Genomic DNA, 26,516 nt, shown 5'->3' on the forward strand with positions numbered 1-26,516 from the left:
ACTGATTTCTTTTGACTGACACTACATCTGTTTCTAATCTGCTGATCTAGCTATTTTTGTAATATTCTTTCCTGTGACCTTTCCATGAGACAATTTGTCTTCTCCCAACATGGCGGCCAATGACTCCATTTTGCCTATTAGTCCTTTTTTGTGCTTCACTATTCTTGAATGGCAGTGTGAGCCTTCCCCTATGACCATGTGCAGTGGTAGACGCTTCTCTATATATGCAAGAACAGCTCTCCCTTTGTCGGAATTTACTTGACTGGACCATTCTTTGGGAATCCTCTTTTATTTTCTGTGTGCAGAGGAGCACAGTGGACATGAAGTCAGTTAGGACTTTTGGAACCCCACATTAATTGTGAAATCAAGGAATCACGACCTTTCCTGACCATTATGCTTTTTTCTTAAGGAAAGGTAGGGCTGACATCACAGTTACAATATTATTACCCTGTTCATTCGACCTACCAGGATTCAGCCAGAGCTTGTTCTGCCCACTTCTGCATTTTTTGTATTTATTCGGGAGCCTCCCCCCTATATCTTGATCTCTGACTTCTTATTTTAGTATGGCCATCTTTCTTCCCCATGGAAGCTTTCAATCTTCACTCTGTGAGTATACACTCTATATTAAAGGCTTACACCTCACGCCATAACTCTATCGTTTCTGAACTATGTCTATTACTCTTTCTTGTTTAGAGCTCCTCTTTATCTTATGAGCACATCATCTTGAGGGATCCAAACGCTGCTGATTACCACTACGAACCTTGGACTGATTATATGATATATAAAAGGGCTGTGTTCTTGTTTTTAGGATGCACAACTTTGACAACTGAAATTGCCACGCACCAAGCACATTTCTCACTACACACCTACTGAGCCATCACAAAGTAAAAGGTTATTTTTATAAAATGTCTTTATGTATGATTTATTATAAACAATGATTAAAAAACCATTTGATTAATTTGTACTGATTGTATTGTATTCAACTGTGGGACCAGTATTTCATGTACCTGTAGGAATCCAGCATAGTGAGTGTGCAGCAAGCTGTGCCCTGTTAGCATTATATGATTTCAGCAATGCAGGCTTCCTCCAGTCAGCATGGCTCCGACAGTGTGGATGGACTCCACAAGAGAAAGGTCTTCTCAGAAAAGTCCTCTAACAGCTACATGATGTGGTATTTCGATAATATCACTGATTGGGGGCCACTACTTACCTCGAGGAGGGCCATTGTGGGTAAGATAAATTCTGATGAAACCAGACATGGAAAAAGTTATTTATCCTCCATGCTTAACGCAGACTTAGTAAAAATCATTCCTGTGCAATTTACAAAGCTGTCATTTAGGGGATATGAAGGACTTTCTACTCCAGTTGAAGGAAAACAGATTTATTGCATGATCTCAGCTTACCCCACCTGTCTCAGAATCACTCTGTTTGCCATATGGTTGGCCTTTCATTTGTGGCATTCCTGACTGATACTTAATGGTGTTATAAAACTGTAGCATGCCAAGACAATCACTTTGTCTTGTGTTTGCTTTGTTCGCCCTAAGTTGGCAGAGTATGCCCAGACGTGGGTCCCTTGCTCACTTTACCACTGGATTCAAGCTAGCCTGCCTGATGAGGGCTGTTAGCCCGAAACTGGTCCCAGGATGCTTGTTTCCACAAAGTGAGCACAGTGAGCTAAAGAATGATGATGGATTCAACCCAGATCGTGACTGGGGGTGAGTGTTTGAAAGGTTTCAGCACTCCGTCCATCATTTCCTTGTGTTTACCTAGTACAGGGCACCACATGTGGCCACGGCCTGTAAATTAAATGCTGTTAGTGGGACTGCATTACTGCTTGTGCCATCCACTCAAGTAGCCCTTAAACATGTCTCACGCCTGACATTGCAGAGCTTGTATGTGCAGTTTACACTGACTTGTGTTATTACAAATAAAACACTCTTAAGGTAGGCCTGGGTAGGCTATGGGACAGGGTGCTATGTAATCAAAAGGTAGGACATGCACTTTAAAGTTTTGCATGTCCTGGTAGTGAAAAACTCCCAGATTCATGTTTTCACTACAGTGAGGACTACCAGCTCTCATAGGATAACATTGGGGATTCCTTATTACACTTAATAAGCTGTAATTCCTGACCGAGGAGGAGTAGATGTGTCATATTTCGTACCACTGAAATGGGTAAGATAAATTCTCTTTGAAGGTAAAGTTGAATTTATCATTACCCTTTTAAAAATGCCACTTAAGAAATAATAACTTTCTTTGCAATTAGCCCTGCATGGCTGCAGCCTATCTCCAATCAAGTCTGGGGTGGGTGTTAGCTGGATTTTGTGGATTTCCTCTAGATATCCACACACAGCTTAGGTGTGACTGATGGGCCATGCATATCCTGATGAGTCATCCTGGGAAGGATGGAGGGTAGAGCTGACACTTGCACCTAAATAGGCTGTGTCCTGTTTGCACAGAAAGGGCTGCATACCCCCCGGAGTCTGGAGCCAGGGCTGGTGAGGGAGGATCTCTGTGCACTTCAAATTCCCCTTTGGAACCTCCCTCACTTAAAAAGGCACAACTGGGCATAAGAACTGGGTTTCTGACCCTACCAACTCAGGGCACAATTGGACCTGTGAAGAACTCTTCCAGGAAGAAGGACTGCTGCACAGCTACAAGGACTGCCACTCTGCTGGACTGTTGCTCTGAAAAAACTGCTTTTCTGCTGTGTTCCCCTGCTGCCTACTACCCTCTGTCCTGCTGAGTAAGAACAGGACCCATCTCACTTTAACCCAGAGTGACTCAAAAGGCTTGCTGGCTTACCCCCTGTTCTAGGTCACAGTGACATCAAAGGCTTCTTATCACCCTGCATCAGCACCTGGACGTTGATTGCTGCAAGTCATGCCCTGCCAAGTGGTGCCAACCCAGTCTTGGGCCCTTGGATGTGAGTATAAAGTGCCACAACTGCTAAAATCCACACATCAACAACATTGTGGTGATCAGAACTGGCACATCTCCCTCGATGCCAACACATCGCTGCTGCTGCACGGACCATGAACCAGGCATTACCGACTGTATGGCTTGTTTCTAGTATCCGATGCATATCTGACCTCACATCACCTTCCATTTAGCGGATCGACACAGATGCATCACCTTCCATCCAGCCGTGCAACGCTGATGTATTGCCTTTTTGCTTCTCGCATCTCGAGTCCTTTGACGACGAATCCCAGGTACTTTTCAGTGGGCCAAGACTGGTCCCTGTATCTTCCCGCGCTCCATCACGGTTGGCCTGAACTTTTGGATTGGCCGCGGCTAAGCATGACCAGATATCCCTGGTTTGTGCTTCAAGCACTACATTTTCATTTACTCTTTAAAAATTCCTAACTCCAGTTTATTTCAACTATATTTGTGTTGTTTTGGTCTTGTTTTGTTCATAAAAAAACCTAAGTTCTTTTTTTGGTGTTTTCACTGTGTTACTGTTTTGCACAAATACTTTACACATTGCCTCTTAAGTTAAGCCTGACAGCTCTGTGTCATGCTACCAGAGGGTGAGCACAGGTTAATGTATGGTGTTATCTAACCCACCCTGACTAGGATTGTGGCTCCTGCTTTGACAGGGTGCATACCTTTGCCAATCACTTCAGACCGGATACGGCTATTAGGAAAATAGAAAATATGGCTGAGGAATTTGGGAAGAAATCTGGATACCTTTTGAATAAGGGGAAAACTCAAATCATCTGCTCTTCCCATTGCCAGCTACAAGATCCCCGCAAAAGTGAAGTGGCTACCTATTTAGGAGTAAATATAACAACTCGTATGGATACTCTTTGGCCGACCAATATTGACCCTGTAATGGAAAAAATAAACTTGGAACTTAAACAAATAGACAAATTACATTTTATGATAATAGGAAGAATCAATGTAATAAAAATGAAAATCTTTCCCAAAATACTATATCTTCTTCGGGCAATACCATTGGAGTTGGCAGAAGACAAGATAAATAAAGTTAATGCCTTGTTTACTAACTTTATTTGGGGCAAACACGACGAGCACTGTAGCTTATGACTCTCCCAAGAGAACGTGGTGGATGGGGAGCCCCCAGTATCTTATTCTATTATTGGGCCACTGCTCTGCAGCAGATGGGTAGTTTACTTCTACCAGAGCAAGGCAGAGCCGAGATCCTGGGCTTACCCACAATATACCAGCTATCTATAGGAAATGATGCAGAAGGGCTTTTCTTAGGGTAACTTGAACCAAGCTACTATAAAAGAATGCCGTTTAAGTGTGTTAAGGGGGCCTGAAAGGTCTGGAAAAAGGTTAGCAAGATCTTGAAAATTCCCAGGTATAATAGATATACTCCGCTGTGGTGCTCAGCTCTACTACCGGAAGCAGTATATGATGGTATGGCGAGAAGTTAGGAACAGGTGGGCATAGATAGGGTGGCAGACTTATTTCAGGACAATGGTCATATCTCATTTGCCAGGGTCCTGCAGAGATTCGGTATCAATAATAATACACAGTTTAAGTATATGCAGGTCCAGAGTTGTATAAAAAGTCTCCCCAAGGATTTTATTAATTTGGATAAAATTGCAATTTTGGAAATCAGTAAGCAACAGGATAGTAGGATAAGCGAGTATTATCAGGAACCAATTAAGATCCTCCCAGATGACATGGAAAAAACAGAAACAAAATGGGTAGAAAAGATGGCCGATGGGGAGGTTGATTTGGATATGTCGCTTAAATTAGGGGCAAATAACTTTTTATCAGCCAATTTAAAAGTCCAGCATTACAAAACCCTGTATAATTTATACTATACCCCGGCCAAGCTCCATGGATGGGGAAAGAGAGAGAACAGAAAATGCCCGAGATGTCAAGCAAACATTATACATATGTTCTACTCGTGCACTAAGCTTTCAATGCTTAAAAATGGTATAGAGAATTTCTGGCTACAGACACTTAATAAGGAAATTACGATCACTCCAGTCTTAATGTTGCTAGGGTGTGACAGCCGGGCAAATCTCGATACATCACAAAGAGATTTTGTATTCATAACATTAGCTATAGTGGGGCTGTTGATAGCCACAGCATGGAAAGACACAGAGCCACCTGCATCCCAGCTATGGCTACATCGGCTATTGAATATTAGTCTGCAGGAAATTTAATTATATAAATGCAAAGGACAAAAAGCAAGGAAGAAAGACATGAAGTTATGGGAACCCCTACTGAAATGGCGGAATAACAAAGAATTGTAGGGAATAATTAATACATTTGTAAATATGGAATGTTTAATGCAAAGTATTGTACTGTGGCTCTGATTGTAAGTATAATTATAATGTAACAGTATTCATTTATGCAATCATATATTTACCTGACTTTTACCAATAAAAAAAAAGTGGGACCCAAGCCATTCCAGTTTGTTTCCATTCCCAAGTTCTTCTTGACCAAGGAGGGGAGTGCTCCACAGAGTACTTGGACATTTCTATATTTTTGTGTGATAACCAGTCTTCCAAGGGGGAGGGGATATCACCCGAAGTCTGGAATTTCTGCAGGAGGAGATTAGGGTCTATCTAGTGCCTAGAATACAACCTCCCTGCGTAGAGTAGGAAGAAAACTGTCTAGGAGGATAAGCCAGATACGTTTCTGGTTAGTGGAACATACTGAGAAAGAGGTCAGCCTGAGAAAAAAGCCAGAATAGGCCTGTACTGCAGAGGGTCTCCAGGTCTCTCAGTGGTTCACAGAACTACGACAAGTATACATATTTCTGCATTGTCCTATTGGGGCTGCCACTGCCTTGGTGTTTGCATCTGACCCAGTCGGGCCTGTGGCTGCCTTGGTGTTTGAATTGGCCTGGTTGGGGCTGCAACTGTCATGGTGTTGTCATCAGCCCCTTGGGTGGAGTATCTGCCTTGGAGGGGTCACTGGTCAAGACAGGACAGCAGCTAATGAAACAGTGTCTATACAGTAGTGTCAGGACTGCCAATCAACACCAGACTAATCAGCGTAGCTGCATACTGACAGTGGCCGGGCCCAGCCTCCTTTGCAGCATCTGAGTGACTGCACCGTATCACCATGGGCTTCCACTTATAGTGGTATCAAGATTTAGTTAAGGGCAGAGAATTTAGAGACTGAAGTCTACAAAAAGGGTTAGAGACTGAATTCTACAAAAAGGGACTGCTCATTTATAGTCACCAAGGTGGGAGGAAAACCAAAGAGAGATAAGGGGTGATGCACCAAAAAAGGCATGACTGTGGCTGCACTTTGCTTTCATGTAATTATGTGATCTTTGCACAGAATTATGCATAATTGTGCGAAATTCAAAAGCAAATCCATCATTTCACACTATATTTCAGAGCAAAATGCATCCTCGTGTCAATTTTTGGCACAAGGACGCATTTAAACAAAAGCTGCTTGTGTTGTGTTGTTCCTGTGCACGCGTGGTACATTTTTGGCACAAATGGCCTTGTATGCTGTAAATTTGTGCAAATGGCACATACATACATGAAGTAGCATAATTGCATAATTTTGGGAAGTTTGCATAGCAAGTAACACAAAATTAAGGAACTATGCAAATTACGCTGGCCTAATTTAAATTTCACACTGGCCTAGGCAAGACCAGAATCATTACCCTGTATACTGGATTGAACTGTTTTGTGCTAAATACTGCTGTGAGATAACAATTTACTTTCTTTTCTAAAAAGACCAGCACGTGGCTGGAGATTGAAGTTAATGTATTTGCTGATTGATTGTTGAGTTTAAGATTGTGCCCCCACACTACCTCCTTGAGAAGCCTGTGACAACTTTTTTTTCTCCATCCTAAGAGTCAATTGCAGAAAGGGTTCTACCTGGTCCAGTATGGAGGCCTACAGTTAGACAGACACTGGGCCTCCATGGCAAATTAACTCAGCCACCACTGTTGGGGCCTAGTAGCCCATGGCTGCCATGTGGCCCTACCAAATGGGGTTTAACAACTTTCAAAAGCAACGGACCATCAATGGAGGATTTAACCCTAAATAGGGGTGGCAGTCTGCTGCAGGGTGGGCACAGGCAAGTTATCCGCCACCCCAGGGGCCTAGACACAGCTCTTGTCTACTTATAATTGATGCCCTCATATATTACATTCTTCTCAAGACTTGCTTTGAGGCTGAGGGTAAAAAGGGTGGTACGATATTTTCGACTAATGTGTTTAAGGAAAAGCCCTGTGGCTCTGCCCTGAGTTACTACCATTGCTCCCTGTCAAGGCTGCATTATTGCAGCATACTGCATTTATTGTAAAGCTGTGTTTTTTCACTGTGTTGTTTTAGCTTTTGCAGTCGGTACAATGGTTGGGAAACAATGTTATAGCGATTGTGAGTTTTATGTTTTTATCATCAGTGATAGAAATAAACTGTTGTGAATAACTGCATGACTACTACAGAGTTCTAAGTGTATCGGCCCTCTACAGGAAGTTAACATTTTGATCTCTCCTGGACAGTTATTAGTACTACAACAGTAAACTGTGTTAGCTCAACCCCATAGTCTCCTATCAGAAAAATAGAAAGAGATTGGTAAAATCCCCTACCGCAGTGCGGTATCAATAGTAAAGGACCTGAAGAGCATAAACTCACGCATAAGTCAGTGCTACAGCACCTAGAAGTGTGCTCTATGCCACCCTGAAGTTGGAGCTTCCGCAAGCAGGGTTCTGTCAGCTTTTCAAACCCAGCTCTGAGAGCCTCACTCCAACACAAAATTAAGCAGTTCGAAAAACAGAACACATTATCACCACAACAAAATGCCATACAACTAATGTGTGGAAATATTCTTGTTACAGATTACCACCTCCAGAATCCTGCTTTCAAAATAAAGTGCAAAACTTGTATGGAGCAAGCACTGTCTTAACTTACCATTAAGGTAATGACATAGTGCCACTCAAAAATGTTCTGTAATCGAGCCCACAGTGTCTGAAATGAGTGCTTGCAATCCTCGCCCTGCCTTAAATTTGCACTGGCAACGTGAAACAGCCCCAAAAGTGTACTCTTGTGCTGACTGTGGTAAGACTTTTGGTATCACAGGGCTCAGTAGTTCTACAGAAACTATAATTTTTGCTATGTGGCAAGTTGAAAAACACCAGAACATTTCTAGAATTAAATTGCACGCGTAGTTGTGTAGTTAAAAGCGTGTAATAGACTTCAGGGGTTTTATTGTTGTAGCTTTTGGATGAGGTGCAAATGAGAGTTCTGTTTAGGTGTGTTTTGGACAATCACAAAAATAGTTTGTTTACAATGTCATTTGTATATACACAACAGTACAGTGCATGCGTTGACTTCTTCTTGGACATATAACCACACTACTCTGGGAATCAAAAATAAATTTGCACGGTAGATATACATTTAGGAGGAACATGTACGAAACAAAACATTTGTCACAAGCAGAGAACAACAGAACGCACACAAGTGCACATTCTATGATCTGTAAGGGTTGACTAAAGAGGGAACAAAGAAAAACTGAAAACTGCTTTAATAGTCAAAAACTTTCATGGTACAGAGCCTGTTCCTAAGCACATTTTCAAAGTGTTGGCGCTTGAAACATGATGATTGATTAGTCATACATGTAGATTGGCCCAGATTGGCATTTTTCATAAGTTGCCTGTGGTTTTGCTTGCTCTTGAAGAAGCAGTGAGCGGGTTTGGGAAATGATACCCTCTATAAAAATTCCACAAATCAGAGCAAATCCTCATGAGCCCCAGGAGGAAATCGTGTTAATGTGGATTTCTTTGTATGGTGGGGAATTTTCTGCAGCCCTGTGCCCTGGGCAGTCCCTTAGTCACAAAGTTGGCATGTGAGGGATTGACTGCAGGTATCAGTGTATGACTTGGTAGGAAATGCACATCGCTACTTCTGGAGGATTGGGGCTCTTCCACATAGCGGGGGCTTTGAGGTGAAAGACTTGGGCCTGAAACTTTTCCTGGGCCAAGCATAGGCGGAGGCAACTCAGAGAATGTCATTAGGGTTGGCTACCATATGGCATACACTTCATTATATTCGTATTTATTTAAAGCACAAGTTTAACGTAAAAATGATTGGGTGATGTTTAGTGGGGATTCAGTAATGTGGGCAAGTTATGGTAGGTTTTATATCATGGAGGAGATGGGGAGGTTATTTTACTGAATGAATCAATTTTTTACAGGGCATAATGTTGCACAGAGATATAATTTTCTATGGTGGTACAAACTAGTAGAGGGTGTTAACTAAATAGTTAGAACGATTGACGCTTGTAGGTTATTACATGCAATGTTTTAAACGTTTTTGCGCAAGATATGATGGAAAATGAACATGGGTTTTATATTTTTTTTCAACAGTTTCTCCTGACGAAGGGCAGTCAAAAAAGCCCGAAATGCATTGGGAATATTATGTCATTTGCTGTTATTCATGAATTGAATGTCCTTTCGCAAAGTAGTAAGAGGGCTTGGATGGACACAACTATTTTGTGTGAAGCTTAAGGGACGTTTTTGGTACAAAAGAAGTCGAGTTGGCAAATTCAACAATAAAAGAATAACAATGATAAATTTGGAAAGTTTGCAATACATTAATTTGCTGCTGTGCGAATGGGTTTGCAGCCTACATAGGCTGCACACGGAAGCTTGTTATTCACAATCCGCGCAAAGAGGTGAGGTGCGGCCCCAGACTGCACGTATAACCGACAAAAAAACAAGAATTGGATTACACTGAGAAACAAGATGGAATAAATTCAAAAAAGGAGTGCAACGGCTTCCTTCAATGTGTATTCATAATGATTTGCTCGCCTCATTAGCCCGTTGCACCCGCTAGAGATCGGAAATATAAGATGAAAGAAATACAGACATTTGAACAACTTGACGACCGAAGGTACTAGAATTCATGGACAAAGATTTTGAGATTCGTGTACATTGGGAAAACATATCGGAACTGCATGAATGTTTGGAAGTTGACCTTCAGTAATAACCAATTGGCATTATTATTCAGGACACTCAATCGTCTCGCGTTTTAGTCAGAATCACGATGGATGTATTGTTTACATATGATTTACGTTTTGAGTTGAACACACAGTGCTATGCAGGAATAGCGGGGATTTATGGGATATGTAGTACAGATCAAGTAGAGCAAGGTGAACACACGAGGTCAACAAGGGGTGGTGTTTTCTAATTGTTTTTTAGTAACGGTCAGTGAATCGGTGTCGCAGGTGTGAGAGGCGCAAAAGCAAGGTTAAATAGCGCGTGCAACAAGAGTTTGGCAATTTGATTAGCAAAATGAGAAGTGGTAAACAGCAGACGAACAACGCTTATATTCGCAGGTAAATTGGAGGTTTTTGGGAAGCACAACTAGGTTATTAGCATGGGACCGGTTTACGGGTTAGTCAGTATTAGTTTAATAATTTAGCTTTGTGGGGAGAGGGATGGTATTTATTTAAAGCACAAGTTTAACGTAAAAATGATTGGGTGATGTTTAGTGGGGATTCAGTAATGTGGGCAAGTTATGGTAGGTTTTATATCATGGAGGAGATGGGGAGGTTATTGTACTGAATGAATCAATTTTTTACAGGGCATAATGTCGCACAGAGATATAATTTTCTATGGTGGTACAAACTAGTAGAGGGTGTTAACTAAACAGTTAGAACGATTGACGCTTGTAGGTTATTACATGCAATGTTTTAAACGTTTTTGCGCAAGATATGATGGAAAATGAACATGGGTTTTATATTTTTTTCCAACAGTTTCTCCTGACGAAGGACAGTCAAAAAAGCCCGAAATGCATTGGGAATATCATGTCATTTGCTGTCATTCATGAATTGAATGTCCTTTCGCAAAGTAGTAAGAGGTTTGGATGGGCACAACTATTTTGTGTGAAGCTTAATGGACGTTTTTGGTACAAAACAAGTCGAGTTGGCAAATTCAACAATAAAAGAATAACAATGATAAATTTGGAAAGTTTGCAATACATTAATTTGCTGCTGTGCGAATGGGTTTGCAGCCTACATAGGCTGCACACGGAAGCTTGTTATTCACAATCCGCGCAAAGAGGTGAGGCGTGGCCCCGGACTGCACGCATAACCAACAAAAAAACAAGAATTGGATTACACTGAGAAACAAGATGGAATAAATTCAAAAAGGAGTGCAACGGCTTCCTTCAATGTGTATTCATAATGATTTGCTCGCCTCATTAGCCGTGTTGCACCCTCTAGAGATCGGAAATATAAGATGAAAGAAATACAGACATTTGAACAACTTGACGACCGAAGGTACTAGAATTCATGGACAAAGATTTTGAGATTCGTGTACATTGGGAAAACATATCGGAACTGCATGAATGTTTGGAAGTTGACCTTCAGTAATAACCAATTGGCATTATTATTCAGGACGCTCAATCGTCTAGCGTTTTAGTCAGAATCACGATGGATGTATTGTTTACATATGATTTACGTTTTGAGTTGAACACACAGTGCTATGCAGGAATAGCGGGGATTTATGGGATATGTAGTACAGATCAAGTAGAGCAAGGTAAACACATGAGGTCAACAAGGGGTGGTGTTTTCTAATTGTTTTTTAGTAACGGTCAGTGAATCGGTGTCGCAGGTGTGAGGGGCGCGAAAGCAAGGTTAAATAGCGCGCGCAACAAGAGTTTGGCAATTTGATTAGCAAAATGAGAAGTGGTAAACAGCAGACGAACAACGCTTATATTCGTAGGTAAATTGGAGGTTTTTGGGAAGCACAACTAGGTTATTAGCATGGGACCGGTTTAACAGTTAGTCAGTATTAGTTTAATAATTTAGCTTTGTGGGGAGAGGGATGGTATTTATTTAAAGCACAAGTTTAACGTAAAAATGATTGGGTGATGTTTAGTGGGGATTCAGTAATGTGGGCAAGTTATGGTAGGTTTTATATCATGGAGGAGATGGGGAGGTTATTGTACTGAATGAATCAATTTTTTACAGGGCATAATGTCGCACAGAGATATAATTTTCTATGGTGGTACAAACTAGTAGAGGGTGTTAACTAAACAGTTAGAACGATTGACGCTTGTAGGTTATTACATGCAATGTTTTAAACGTTTTTGCACAAGATATGATGGAAAATGAACATGGGTTTTATATTTTTTTTCAACAGTTTATCCTGACGAAGGGCAGTCAAAAAAGCCCGAAATGCATTGGGAATATTATGTCATTTGCTGTTATTCATGAATTGAATGTCCTTTCGCAAAGTAGTAAGAGGCTTGGATGGGCACAACTATTTTGTGTGAAGCTTAATGGACGTTTTTGGTACAAAAGAAGTCGAGTTGGCAAATTCAACAATAAAAGAATAACAATGATAAATTTGGAAAGTTTGCAATACATTAATTTGCTGCTGTGCGAATGGATTTGCAGCCTACATAGGCTGCACACGGAAGCTTGTTATTCACAATCCGCGCAAAGAGGTGAGGCGCGGCCCCAGACTGCACGCATAACCAACAAAAAACAAGAATTGGATTACACTGAGAAACAAGATGGAATAAATTCAAAAAGGAGTGCAACGGCTTCCTTCAATGTGTATTCATAATGATTTGCTCGCCTCATTAGCCGTGTTGCACCCGCTAGAGATCGGAAATATAAGATGAAAGAAATACAGACATTTGAACAACTTGACGACCGAAGGTACTAGAATTCATGGACAAAGATTTTGAGATTCATGTACATTGGGAAAACATATCGGAACTGCATGAATGTTTGGAAGTTGACCTTCAGTAATAACCAATTGGCATTATTATTCAGGACGCTCAATCGTCTCGCGTTTTAGTCAGAATCACGATGGATGTATTGTTTACATATGATTTACGTTTTGAGTTGAACACACAGTGCTATGCAGGAATAGCGGGGATTTATGGGATATGTAGTACAGATCAAGTAGAGCAAGGTGAACACACGAGGTCAACAAGGGGTGGTGTTTTCTAATTGTTTTTTAGTAACGGTCAGTGAATCGGTGTCGCAGGTGTGAGGGACGCAAAAGCAAGGTTAAATAGCGTGCCACAAGAGTTTGGCAATTTGATTAGCAAAATGAGAAGTGGTAAACAGCAGACGAACAACGCTTATATTCGCAGGTAAATTAGAGGTTTTTGGGAAGCACAACTAGGTTATTAGCATGGGACCGGTTTACGGGTTAGTCAGTATTAGTTTATTAATTTAGCTTTGTGGGGAGAGGGATGGTATTTATTTAAAGCACAAGTTTAACGTAAAAATGATTGGGTAATGTTTAGAGGGGATTCAGTAATGTGGGCAAGTTATGGTAGGTTTTATATCATGGAGGAGATGGGGAGGTTATTGTACTGAATGAATCAATTTTTTACAGGGCATAATGTCGCACAGAGATATAATTTTCTATGGTGGTACAAACTAGTAGAGGGTGTTAACTAAACAGTTAGAACGATTGACGCTTGTAGGTTATTACATGCAATGTTTTAAACGTTTTTGCGCAAGATATGATGGAAAATGAACATGGGTTTTATATTTTTTTTCAACAGTTTCTCCTGACGTAGGGCAGTCAAAAAAGCCCGAAATGCATTGAGAATATTATGTCATTTGCTGTTATTCATGAATTGAATGTCCTTTGGCAAAGTAGTAAGAGGCTTGGATGGGCACAACTATTTTGTGTAAAGCTTAATGGACGTTTTTGGTACAAAAGAAGTCGAGTTGGCAAATTCAACAATAAAAGAATAACAATGATAAATTTGGAAAGTTTGCAATACATTAATTTGCTGCTGTGCGAATGGGTTTGCAGCCTACATAGGCTGCACACGGAAGCTTGTTATTAACAATCCGCGCAAAGAGGTGAGGCGCGCCCCCAGACTGCACGCATAACCAACAAAAAAACAAGAATTGGATTACACTGAGAAACAAGATGGAATAAATTCAAAAAAGGAGTGCAACGGCTTCCTTCAATGTGTATTCATAATGATTTTCTCGCCTCATTAGCCGTGTTGCACCCGCTAGAGATCGGAAATATAAGATAAAAGAAATACAAACATTTGAACAACTTGACGACCGAAGGTACTAGAATTCATGGACAAAGATTTTGAGATTCATGTACATTGGGAAAACATATCGGAACTGCATGAATGTTTGGAAGTTGACCTTCAGTAATAACCAATTGGCATTATTATTCAGGACGCTCAATCGTCTCGCGTTTTAGTCAGAATCACGATGGATGTATTGTTTACATATGATTTACGTTTTGAGTTGAACACACAGTGCTATGCAGGAATAGCGGGGATTTATGGGATATGTAGTACAGATCAAGTAGAGCAAGGTGAACACACGAGGTCAACAAGGGGTGTTTTTTTCTAATTGTTTTTTGGTAACGGTCAGTGAATCGGTATCACAGGTGTGAGGGGCGCGAAAACAAGGTTAAATAGCGAGCGCAACAAGAGTTTGGCAATTTGATTAGCAAAATGAGAAGTGGTAAACAGCAGACAAACAACGCTTATATTCGCAGGTAAATTGGAGGTTTTTGGGAAACACAACTAGGTTATTAGCATGGGACCGGTTTAACAGTTAGTCATTATTAGTTTAATAGTTTAGCTTTGTGGGAGAGGGATGGTATTTATTTAAAGCACAAGTTTAACGTAAAAATGATTGGGTGATGTTTAGTGGGGATTCAGTAATGTGGGCAAGTTATGGTAGGTTTTATATCATGGAGGAGATGGGGAGGTTATTGTACTGAATGAATCAATTTTTTACAGGGCATAATGTCGCACAGAGATATAATTTTCTATGGTGGTACAAACTAGTAGAGGGTGTTAACTAAACAGAACGATTGACGCTTGTAGGTTATTACATGCAATGTTTTAAACGTTTTTGCGCAAGATATGATGGAAAATGAACATGGGTTTTATATTTTTTTTCAACAGTTTCTCCTGACGAAGGGCAGTCAAAAAAGCCCGAAATGCATTGGGAATATTATGTCATTTGCTGTTATTCATGAATTGAATGTCCTTTCGCAAAGTAGTAAGAGGCTTGGATGGGCACAACTATTTTGTGTAAAGCTTAATGGACGTTTTTGGTACAAAAGAAGTCGAGTTGGCAAATTCAACAATAAAAGAATAACAATGATAAATTTGGAAAGTTTGCAATACATTAATTTGCTGCTGTGCGAATGGGTTTGCAGCCTACATAGGCTGCACACGGAAGCTTGTTATTAACAATCCGCGCAAAGAGGTGAGGCGCGCCCCCAGACTGCACGCATAACCAACAAAAAAACAAGAATTGGATTACACTGAGAAACAAGATGGAATAAATTCAAAAAAGGAGTGCAACGGCTTCCTTCAATGTGTATTCATAATGATTTTCTCGCCTCATTAGCCGTGTTGCACCCGCTAGAGATCGGAAATATAAGATAAAAGAAATACAAACATTTGAACAACTTGACGACCGAAGGTACTAGAATTCATGGACAAAGATTTTGAGATTCATGTACATTGGGAAAACATATCGAAACTGCATGAATGTTTGGAAGTTGACCTTCAGTAATAACCAATTGGCATTATTATTCAGGACGCTCAATCGTCTCGCGTTTTAGTCAGAATCACGATGGATGTATTGTTTACATATGATTTACGTTTTGAGTTGAACACACAGTGCTATGCAGGAATAGCGGGGATTTATGGGATATGTAGTACAGATCAAGTAGAGCAAGGTGAACACACGAGGTCAACAAGGGGTGGTTTTTTCTAATTGTTTTTTGGTAACGGTCAGTGAATCGGTTTCACAGGTGTGAGGGGCGCGAAAACAAGGTTAAATAGCGAGCGCAACAAGAGTTTGGCAATTTGATTAGCAAAATGAGAAGTGGTAAACAGCAGACAAACAACGCTTATATTCGCAGGTAAATTGGAGGTTTTTGGGAAACACAACTAGGTTATTAGCATGGGACCGGTTTAACAGTTAGTCATTATTAGTTTAATAGTTTAGCTTTGTGGGAGAGGGATGGTATTTATTTAAAGCACAAGTTTAACGTAAAAATGAATGGGTGATGTTTAGTGGGGATTCAGTAATGTGGGCAAGTTATGGTAGGTTTTATATCATGGAGGAGATGGGGAGGTTATTGTACTGAATGAATCAATTTTTTACAGGGCATAATGTCGCACAGAGATATAATTTTCTATGGTGGTACAAACTAGTAGAGGGTGTTAACTAAACAGAACGATTGACGCTTGTAGGTTATTACATGCAATGTTTTAAACGTTTTTGCGCAAGATATGATGGAAAATGAACATGGGTTTTATATTTTTTTTCAACAGTTTCTCCTGACGAAGGGCAGTCAAAAAAGCCCGAAATGCATTGGGAATATTATGTCATTTGCTGTTATTCATGAATTGAATGTCCTTTCGCAAAGTAGTAAGAGGCTTGGATGGGCACAACTATTTTGTGTGAAGCTTAATGGACGTTTTTGGTACAAAAGAAGTCGAGTTGGCAAATTCAACAATAAAAGAATAACAATGATAAATTTGGAAAGTTTGCAATACATTAATTTGCTGCTGTGCGAATGGGTTTGCAGCCTACATAGGCTGCACACGGAAGCTTGTTATTCACAATCCGCGCAAAGAGGTGAGGCGTCGCCCCAGACTGCACGCATAACCAACAGAAAAACAAGAATTGGATTACACTGAGAAACAAGATGGAATAAATTCAAAAAAGGAGTACAACGGCTTCCTTCAATGTGTATACACTTCACCATAGCCAGAGTGACTCCACAAGGCAGCAAGAAAATGTTTGGAAGTGACAAAGCTTGCTGAATCTGTTCCTTTTCTTTTTAAACTTCACTAGCTCACCAACTCACTGTATTCATTGAGTTAACCAAAAAAGGTTGTGAACATGCGAGCCATAAGGTTTTGTAAGTTTGCACGCCCTTCCTCGATAGAGAAGGGGTTTCCTTGAATGCCAGCATTGTACAGATATGCATAACATTTACTGAATGTCTTTGAATGGTCCTCGTATAGGTCTGCTCCTGTTGTTGTGATAGCTCCAAACTTAGAGAAACTTGTACTCCATTGGTATCCATTAATTTTGGAAAATAAATTATCGTTTTGCCAGTTTCACAGAAGTGAAAACAGATCTAAGGCGTTTGTATTCACAGCGCAGGAGTAAACCAAATCAATGTCAATGGACAATTGCTATCTCTTACTATGCCTGAGTCAGAGATGTATCTTCTGGTGATGAATGGAGTTCCATATTACATGCCATTCTTTCAGTGTCATCTCCCTGTGGGCATTCTCACGATTTTGAAATTAGTATAATGCACTCAGAGTCACACATCGGAATGCAACCCTTGGGGCAAAACACGCCCATCGATTATATGTATCAGGAAATGTGCTGCTTGCATGTGTTGTAGTGTCAATGACAGCAAAATTTCATTTCATAACAGCAAGGCTATTTTGACTAATGCAAATCTCTTTTTAGAGTACATATCAGTTATCAGTTATTTTGAGACTCCTTACAACAATGCGTTTCATTCATGCATAGATTTTAATGGTGCATTGCCCTTTTTGGCAGTAGGATTTCTGGTTTCAAAAATGCCAAGCAAACAGATGTAACACTTGAGTCATTAGAAAGGAATTTCAAGACAAGTTTCTGCTCCACAAAGCAGAGAACGTCTCCGAGCATGATTTAAAAGTGTCCTGGACAAACCTGTTAGTTTGCAAGTTGACACAAAGATAACTCTAGTTCGGCTGGGCTATGTATTTAGCACCGCTGTTTGAGCTCTGTGTAAATGCTGAAGCCTTCTTTTGAGGGCCTGAGCAATTTCAAAAGTGCTTGAAAACAAATCTCCCAACCATGCAACATCTCAAAACATGTTTTCCAATAACAACACTTTACAGTGTACTGCTGTAGGCTAAATACAAAGGTCAGTGTGATTTATCATCCAGGGAAATGCTATAACCGTTTACGTGTTTCTTTAAAATGTGCTTATAAATGTTGCTATTTCTCCCAAATCTAGGCAGCTCGTCTCTCATTCCTTCCTCTGTAGTTTTACTGCTTCTGTCGTTTTTACATCGAGCCTACCAGGCAGCGCAGCTTTCAAAAAGAGCTATTGTCAATTTACAACGGACTTAACTATCGGCATTTGCTTACCATTGGTTGGCTTTATTGTCACTCTCATTGTCTTACTTCTCATTGGAAGGCTTGCATTGTCCATCATATGATTGCCCCTCTCCTGGAACATATTCTATTTACTTGTGCCCTCACACTGCTTACTTTAGGAAACTCAGTTTTCTTTTTCCTTAAATTCCATAAGAGTGCAAATATTCTCTTTTTACTGATCCACCTCTGAACAGTAAAGAAAACAATAGCTTCAGTGTCACACACATAACATTTGCACGCTTACACACACAAAAAACGCAGCTTCACCACCAAGCCTTTTTTCATTTTGTTTCATGCTCTATGATTGATGCTTCACAGTATGAACAAAAGGTATTAGTTGAACCAATAGGTCTCAAAAGTGAGACCTATTTACATGACCATGTTTTTAGGAAATCGATGCCTATTACCCTCGCATTCCTCTTCTGTCAGTTTTACAAGACTAAGGTGAGTCTGGCGCCCTTGTACAGGCACCCAGGTGCTAGGTTTTACCTTTCATCAAGTGAAAACATACTTGAATAAGCCCCTCCTCGCCTGTTGGCTCTATAACAGAGACACCCAGAAGTCTCTTGTCTGTCTAGCTGGGCAGACATCACAGGTCATGAACCGGAGGACTCCCATAAATGTTGCTATTTTTCTTTCCACTATGCATCAGGTTTGGGCTATGGGATACTTTACAGTTTGAAAAGTTGTTTTTCAAGCACCTGTGATGCTTTCACTTTGTATAAGTTAGACTGAAGCACTCAGAACTTGTGAAAAGAGAGGTGAAGCTTTTCTTGTATCGGCTGTGTTCCTTGTGAAACTTGAAGCCCCTTGAGGCAAGATGCACAGGGATATAGGCCATGCTGTACAGTGCGAGAATGCAAGGGTCCTCTGGCCAAAGGGGACATGGTGCTAGTAAGATATCTGTGGCCAAAACTCTGTAGCTCCACATTACTTTGAAAGGGGCAAGGTGGGTTTCTGTCTGTCGTCAGCATTTGTCTCATAGGTCGTGTTACTTTACATTATATTTAAAAAGACAGGCGCATATATATTGATATACAATGAAGAAAATGTATAAAGATTAGCAGACCTATTGAACACATGATCAGGATAAGTGCATCCACCCTGCAGGGAGAATGCAGAAGAGGTCAGGAAAACTGGTAACAATGGGCAATAGCATGATGCAAGTAATGTGCTAATTTTGTTCTTGCATGATGGTATCCAGGTCAGACACTCATTAGAATGTCATGGTTTGACCTTCCTTTACATTTATAAAGTCCGCACAAGGCTCAGGCTCCAGTCAGTGTATTGTTATGGCAAGGCAGTACCAGTGTTTATAAATAGTCACGTTTCAATTCTCCAAACCAGCAAGATAAAAGTATTTTTCTTCTTTTTTAAACAAAGGGTCTCCGAGTCTGGGTCTCTCAGTCAATGTTTTTCGGTCAAACAAGAAAAGAAGCTGGATCTTCTCCAGGATTTACACAACGAAGCATGATTGTTCTGTTGCCTACCGAAGTGTATCGTCCCGTATGTTTGTAGAAACCAGAGCAATGAGATCAACTTGGGGAGATGTGGGCAGGAAAACCAAAAGTAGCTGGTAGCTACTTTGATGATGTTGGCCTGGGCAACTTGGAAAAGTTGTGAGATTCCGTAGAGATTTAAGCTGATGACTGTGATTGTGCGAAGTGATTGCTTAGGGCCCTGAGAAAACTGGAAAGGAAAGCATGGTTAGTGCCACTCTAATGTTATCCTTCCTCAGGTATGTTCTATTCCTCTCTCCAACAGACATGGGTTAAAGAGAGGAGACAGGGGGTGCTGGTATACATGAGACTAGTCTGCACACCTATCACAAGTACCACGTTTGTGATTCTACATGTTCTTTCTTTGCTTTTATAAAAGTAATAAACAAGTATATCACTGCCTAATTGTTGCGCTAGTCCAAAGAAGGGGGAGCCTTCTGTTCCGATTTTCCACAGGAGCGAAGATGCTGCTCTCCCCATTTTCAGAAGACAACCCTCAGAGTGAGACAGAAAAACTCTCTTGTGAGGTCTTGTTTGCTAAAAGTGAGGGGAATAACCCATGAGTGACCACCACTCTTCCCCTAAGGTTTTTTTGTGGGTCAGGTAATGATGGTAGTTGATCAGGGAAGACCTGGAAAGTAAGTGTTTAGATGATCTGCCAATAACACATTAATACATGTCCACTCTCCTCATATGGCTCACTTACTTCTGGTGAGTCTTTCTGTACACTCGAATAAACAGAGATGCCTCTTGAAGTCAGGTAGACCAATGATCAGGTTTTGAAGTTCTCCCGGTCGCCCTGAGGTCTTAAAAGGAATGACTCCAAAAAGAGGGCACCTTCACATTCATACACACCAGTATCAAGGTTGGAATCAGGATTCTATAGCCAAAGAAAAGGTTCTAAACTAGCAGGGTTAGATGAAGGTGTGGTGGAGAAGGGGGGGCTCAATGCTGCGATAGTCTGGGGTTCCCACATACACTTCTAAACCCTGAGTGCAATGACAAATCCCGCTGTCCGGCTCTATCAGTGACTATGGAAGAGCGGAGCAGCCAAGACTTGTTGGAGCCTGTCCGAATGTCGTGTTGGCCGGCTCCTGCCAAGCTTCTACAGGAGCAGAGCAACCACGAGCATCAAGGCTGCCCAAACGGTCCGGACGGGAGCGGAGCAGACAAAGGTTCCCCACCTCCCAGAAAACGTGATACGCTGACCGGCTCAAAACTAAAATGTGAGCGGGGCAGACAACAAACACGCTTACCTGAGAGAAGCGGGTGCCCTCTGTGGCCGGCTCCGGTCGGGACTAGGGAGACGTGGGGGAAGACACTCCCAATGAGGTATGACACGCAACTTTTGGCCACCGCGAAGGTATATACTCTTAGCGTGACCAGCTCTGAAGAAAGAGCGGGGGAAATTCTCCTTCAGAAGTCTAGTGTCGGGAAAATAATGTATACGATATACAACGCAGGAACAGGGAGGAACGAGGCTAGAGTAAGTTCATAAGTCGGAGCAGTACACAACGACGAGCTGAATGTAGGGGGCGTGGTCACCATTCACAGGACGGATCAGTAAGCCAAGCCCTGATTCGTGGAATTGACTTCAGTTTTAAGGAGTTAGGGAGCGTCTCTAAATTATGTACTTTCAGGTCTAGGGATCCTCTCAAAAGTACATACCCCCGTCTAATGAACCAATGAGAGAGAGTGGAACATGCTTCAATGTTACAATTCATCGTACAACTCTGTGGGAGCTAACGGGGAACCCTAACACTAATCATCCATGGACAAGGTAGAGCCTTCTAGGAAGAAGGTTTTCCCATGCAATTTAAAAAATGGGCAGTGGACACTGGGTCTGGGCAGTTAAATGCACTGACCACTATGATACGCATTTACAAACCAAGGTAAGATTCTATTAATTAAGCTAAGGAATGAAAGTATTCCTTCATATATATTTCAATGCAAGGTTTGAAGTCAGCAGTGGAATTATACATCCCATCCATTCAGAAGACGGTGAGCCCGAAATGTTTCTTGCTGTGGACAAACAGAAGAATAAGGGGAAAACCATCAATAAGGAGCAGGGAAGTGAGACAGAAAAGAAGGCCATCCAATCATAAGTGGGGGCTGATTCAAACCTCACTGAATGTATTGTATTGTTCACAAGAGGTCTTCTACAAAAGGCAGTTAAAGTTGTCTATGAATGAGGCCTAAAAGAACTGTTATTGAATACATTTCTGTAGATAGCAGATCTCACAAAAGTTCAGGATTTTTCTATAGAATTGTGCATGCATGCTTTCTTAAAACAAAGACATTATTTTAGAACTTGTTCCCTTCTCAGTCAGATTTAGATTGTCTTCACACGTTAGTGGTAAAATGCTTCATAAAAGAGGCAGCAGAAAATATAATGTATACAGAGGGACAGTAGTTACCCTATTATGAACCAGAAAGTGTCATTTAAAGCTAAATACCTCACATCATCTAGTAGTCACTGCCTTCAACTATATAACGTGCAAGGATTACAGCTATCACAAATGAGGTTGTGAGCAAAGACACATCACACTCTGGGAATGTAAAACATACATACAATGTTTATTTTAGTTACAATTCAACTGCACGAAATACACACTTTAAATGAATTAAGTACCCGTAATGTGTATTATCGCACTTTAATGTAAATTACCACGCTTTTGTGTTTTCTGAATTTTTCCCTTGGGAGCCATGAACTACAATCCTCAGGCTACCTGACTGCTTGCTTGAAGGTGGGGAGGAGAAGCAAGGCACTATATAGTGCTTTTGGCTCTGCTACAGTGCATGATGCTTTAATGTTAGCTGGATTTCTGCCTGGGAGGGAGTAAAGAATTACACCTCTCAGCAACCCTGCTACTGTGGACCCTGGATGTGAGGAGGAGGTGAAGCTAGGCAGTGCATAGTGTGCTCTGCTCCCTTGCAGCATGGGACACTTTGGGTATCTACAGACTTTTTCTTGGGAAGGGGCCAAGAACTGCACTTCCTAGGCTACCCTACAGCTGTGGACTCTGAAGGTGGAGCGGAGGAGCTTGGCTGCTCTCCCACAGCACAGTAGTATTTATGGTTGCTAAACTTGTTCCTAGGAGGGAACTAAGACTTACACCTCTTTACTACCCTGCTGGTATGACCCTGAGTGTGAAAAGAAGGTGGGGTTAGGCATTACATAGTGTGCTCAGCTCTGGTTGCAGTGCAGATCACTTTGGTGTTTGATGGACGTTTGCCTGTGAGGGAGCCAAGAACAATACCCCCCAGGTTACCCTGCTGATGTGAACCCTGAGGGGGAGGAGGAGCTAGGCACAACATTCTATTCTCCTGCAGGGTGGATGCCTGTGAGGTATACTCAGGAGAAGACCAGACCAGGAGCAGGCACATCTGCATCCGTCAGCACCTGGTATTGTCTGGGCTTGACCACTCCCTTTTGTCTTCCATCTCTAACTCCAGGCTGGTTAATAATGGGCCCTCTCATTCCAACATTGACTATTTACTTGATCATGCTGTTCGAAGAAAGAAATTGAATTGGCAGAGAAGTGTCTATCGGTGGAGGGTCTCCCAAATGTTTCCGTCTCTCCTTCTACATTTTCAATTGCAACATTTACAACTGCATGGCCTTCTACTTGTTCGAACATCTTCCTTTCTGGCCTGGTCTCTGACTCAGTGGAACTTCCTGAATACTTCCCACTTTGCCAGCCCAGCAGCCAAACCAAAGAAAATATAGTCTAACTCACACTCCAAAGCACCTGTGTGCCATTGAAATACCTTAGATGAGACACTATCACTTTCTATAGTTAAAAGTCTCTTAGAAAGCACGATGAGGACATTTACTTGTTTGATTGACTCAATTCAATTTCAAAAACTGTATTCGATTACACAAGTAACCATACAAGTACACACATACATAAAATACTTCAAATACATAAAAACACATTTGTGTCCTAGGACATATCCAACACAGATAATAGAAACAGTGTAATCACAAGAATGTTAAACTACTAGGGGTTAAGCACTTAGAAAGCAGTCATCGATTGTCACGCCCTCACCACCATTTTTAGAAACAGTCCAACATAAAAAATACATTTCTCGTTATTTAATTGAAGCAAGATGCCATAGGCTACTCGAAAATCTGTTATATGAAGCCTTTTAATTAATGGTAATAAAAAACTATTGGTGTACTTTAGATAAAATTCACAGAACAATAAAAGTGTCTGATCGATTGATCCAATCTCCCATTACACAGACAGGGGCAGGAGTCTAGACTGGTTTGAAAACTGAGTGGAAAGCTTAACAAATATTTAACCGTGCCTTGTCTAAGGCGGTACAGCAGGGAACTCTCCCACTGCCCCATCGGTATCATCAGATGCTTTCGAATTAAGGCACACCCATCAGGGATCATGTTCTGATATGCTACCACTTTTGGTTTACCAAGCTCAGTCTTCAGTCTCTCTGTATGTGTAAATTCAGACCAGGCAGTACACAGCTGTCTTTTAGTGATGGAATTAGGGTCACCTGGTTTCTCATATAGTTGTTGCCAACCTAACTTATACATACAGGATTCTGTGTACGCCAGCCACGGAATGTTTCTACCTTTATCGCATGAAAGACAATCTAATATAATGTTATGTGTAAGATCTAACTCTGTATTTTTCCAGATTGCAAACCAGAGGAGCAGTGGGGCTCCGCTAATACAATCCTCGACAAAAGGGATATTCAGTTCATTTTGACTGATGAAGTTAACACTTCAGATTGGTGCCTCCAAAGTTCGCCTGCAAAATCTGTTCTTTTCCGATTGAATTTGGGGGCATTTTTCAGCGCCCCAAATTTTGGCCCCATAAGTGGAAATTGGGAGACATTGTTTCCTAAAGATATTCAATAACGGGACCAAGGCTCCTCCCATTCTTGGACAGGGTAGACTAAGTATACAACCTGTGGCTCTGGAAAGTTTTTTCCCGCTAAGTGCTATGTGGGATTTTCAAGAGCATTGTCAGAAAAATCATGCCAAGGTAAGTAAAAGTGCTTGTTGGTTGGAGTGCCCCCTTTCAGATTCACCAGTTTACAATTTTTTGGGTCACAAGACATTATAAAAGATTTGTTAAAATTAGTCTGCAAATCTAGTAGTTGCACAAATTTTACAAAGCCACTTACCAACTGACGCAGTGCATTACGGGTGCGAGCCATCAACACGGCATCATCAGCATAGAGTAATGATGGCAAGGGAGAGTCTTTGATTTCAGGAATGTCTGGACTGATTGTGAGTAAAAATTGTTGAAGGTCGTTTATGTACAAGATAAATAAAAGTGGAGCTAAAACGCAACCTTGCCTCATGCCTCTAGGAATTCAAACTTCTTCAGAAACCTCCCCCTGAGCATTGATTCTGATCCTTACTTTCATGTCCCTGTGCAAATATGCCAAAAAGTGCACCAGTGCTTTGTCCAATCCTAGGGATATTAAAATGGCCCGCAGCTTTGAACGATTTACACTATCAAAAGAGGTGGAGAGATCCATAAAGGCCAAATAAATTGGGGATTTCTTAGCTACGGTATATTTGCCTACTATCAAATTTAAATTAATGCACTGCTCTATAGTGCTGATTATGGCTCTAAAGCCATATTGAATAGGATGAAGTATCGACTTCTATTTGGCCCACTCCTTGATGCGATTATATAAGACCCGTCCTAAAAGTTTTAGGGTGGTGTCAATTAGGGATATGGGCCTATAACAACTAGGCATAGAGCAATCTCTTTTTAAAACAAATTGGCACAATTATGGAATTAGACCATGTGTAACGTGCAGGGGCAAAAGCAAGGCTATTGAACATATTTAGTAATAGAGGAGCCCAAAAGTCAGGGTTATATTTTAAAAGATCTATGGGTACCCCATCTGTCCCTGGACCTCTCCCACTACACTCTGATCTAATGCCTTCTCTACTTCTTCTAATGTCAATAGTACTGGAGCAAAGTCAGGTTCGGGCAAGATATTAGCATCAGGTTGATCCAGGGCATATACATTAGTAAAATGTGCTTCCCAGTCTGGGCTTGTGATATTGCAACTAATCTGGGACACTTTTAGGTTTGATTGTTTCATTTCTTTGACAGTAGTCCAAAAGACTTTACTATTCTTATTGTAGCTAATGAGTCCCACTGTCTATTTAGCAATTCAACTTTCCTGGCTGAAATAGACTGTTAATATTGCTTAAGTGATCCAGCCACATTCATTCCTTAATGATGCCTTTAGGCACGTCGCAGCTGACGACACGCCATGGAGCATGCCCGGTTGAACCATCTAGGCCTATCTGGGGTTGGATTACCTGAGACAATAAACTCTTTTTTAATTTTAGTGCAAAGATAGGTGAAGGGGGTGAGTGTAGGGTTAACATAAACAGTCTCAGTAAGGCATACCATCAACAAGTGGAGATTTTCACCAATCACTTTCTTTAATAAGTATTCAGAGGCTACTGCTTTCCACTTTAATCTTAATTCATGTCTGGAAGGGACAGGCTGGCAGGCCCCAATCTCTTAAATATATACAGGTTTGGGAGCCTTAACAAAAGATGCTTCAATTGGGTCATGGTCGCTATTAGGAGAAGAGATCGCTTCACCATGAATTAAAAGGTCTACGAGGTTTGAGGAAATAAAAATATAATCAGTTATAGAAGAGTGGCCTTTGGCCCTAAAAGTAGGAGGTTGTTCTAGGCCACTATAAGTAGTTTCCAGGATAGTTACTGAATCTTCGGCGGCCAAAAAGATGTCAACTCACTCCCTCTTACATCAGGGCTGTAAAATTGCAGATTGGGGCCCTGCCATGGTGAGGGAATTAGGTGATTAAATTAAGTCTAGCATTGAAATCTCCCTCTATACAAAAACCTGTGAGCTGACCATTATCACTTACAGATTTCTAAAGTGAGGATAGATGCTT

This window comes from Triturus cristatus, chromosome 10 (genome assembly GCF_964204655.1).
Source record: "Triturus cristatus chromosome 10, aTriCri1.1, whole genome shotgun sequence".
Taxonomy (NCBI): domain Eukaryota; kingdom Metazoa; phylum Chordata; class Amphibia; order Caudata; family Salamandridae; genus Triturus; species Triturus cristatus.